The sequence below is a fragment of the Rhagoletis pomonella genome, unplaced genomic scaffold (assembly GCF_013731165.1).
Source record: "Rhagoletis pomonella isolate Grant_MI unplaced genomic scaffold, Rhpom_1.0 Rhpom_scaffold_00006, whole genome shotgun sequence".
Taxonomy (NCBI): domain Eukaryota; kingdom Metazoa; phylum Arthropoda; class Insecta; order Diptera; family Tephritidae; genus Rhagoletis; species Rhagoletis pomonella.
The window spans coordinates 6,931,104-6,932,520 of NW_023458560.1; positions in this window are offsets into that span (position 1 = coordinate 6,931,104).

Sequence of the window (1,417 nt, forward strand, 5' to 3'; positions counted from 1 at the left end):
CTCCTCAAGGTCTAGCCAAAAAGCCAGCAAACCACACAACAGGTTACCCAGAGCAATTAGCTCGAGAAAGTGGTACCCGGTACACGTTCCCGGACTGGTCTCCGACTGCTTACGAACTGGTCCCACGAACTATTTACCAACTGGTCCCAAAGTCGTTACCAACTGGTCCACCTATACCCCAAGTGGTCCACAAGTCACTTCACTTTCCACTAGGACAATCACCACGTGATGATCGCCTTTTGGTACTTGCAAACAAATACCGTAGTCACTATCTACTATCAACGCTTAAACCCTGCAAAAATCGCGACTACTCCATGCATGCGCGTAAAGAGTACTCCCTAAGGACCAAGGAGTACTCCAAAATTAAACACAATTCATATAAAAAATATGATCCAATTGACATTGCGATGTCCTAGGGCAGGACCATATACTCCATCCCTGCATTACATCAGAGTAGCACAAAACTACTCCAACATATTAACAACGACATTGTTGTTATATTTTTTCGTTTGTACACGCTTTTGTTCTTCACTTCTCAGATGCTTTTTCGAAATTAATAAAACCCAAAAACAAAAATTAAAAATTACATGTTGCCTCTGACGGCATTCGAACCCGAACATGCTGGGAGCTAACAACTAACAGCGATCATCTCTACACGTTCAGCTACAGCCAGACATGCAAATGTGCTTTCAAATGCTCAACTTCAATCACATTTCATTAAAACACGAGCAGTGATCCGGTAACAAACAATAAGCTGGCACAGAGACACGACTTGGTCCGCTACAGCATGACAGAGGAACACTTTTGTAAGTACTCCAATATAAACACAAATAGACTACATGGTCCAACGATTTTTTCAAGGAATTTCACTTGACTGTACTCTTGATACACAATGGTAATCAAGGTACCGTACACCGACGCCACTTTTAAGTAAACAAGTCCCCGTTAGCCGACGCCAACTGATAAACAAATACCACCACAAAGCGGATGACGAAAAACTTGTCAACAAGTTCCCGTTAGCCACGCGCACAACTTGGTAAACAAGTTACCGTATACCGACGCCACTGGTAAGCAACCAAACCAAACGATTGTACGAACACCGCACAAAACGGACTGCGAAAAACTCAACTAGCTACAAGCGCGAACTGACAAACCACGACCTATTGCTTCGACAATCGACACTTAATGGACTGGGAGCAGCACAAAAATGTGCAAAAAAGTGGAGAAAATTTTCGACCGAGTTCAGGTAAAAATTATTCATACCAATACCGGCATCCGACACATCTATTCCGACCCCAACGGTCATAACAATCGCATGTGAAGGAATCCGTCGGATAATACATGCCATTCACACGAATTTAATCCTTCACATTCGATTGTTATGACCGTAGAGATCGGAATAGATGTGTCGGATGCC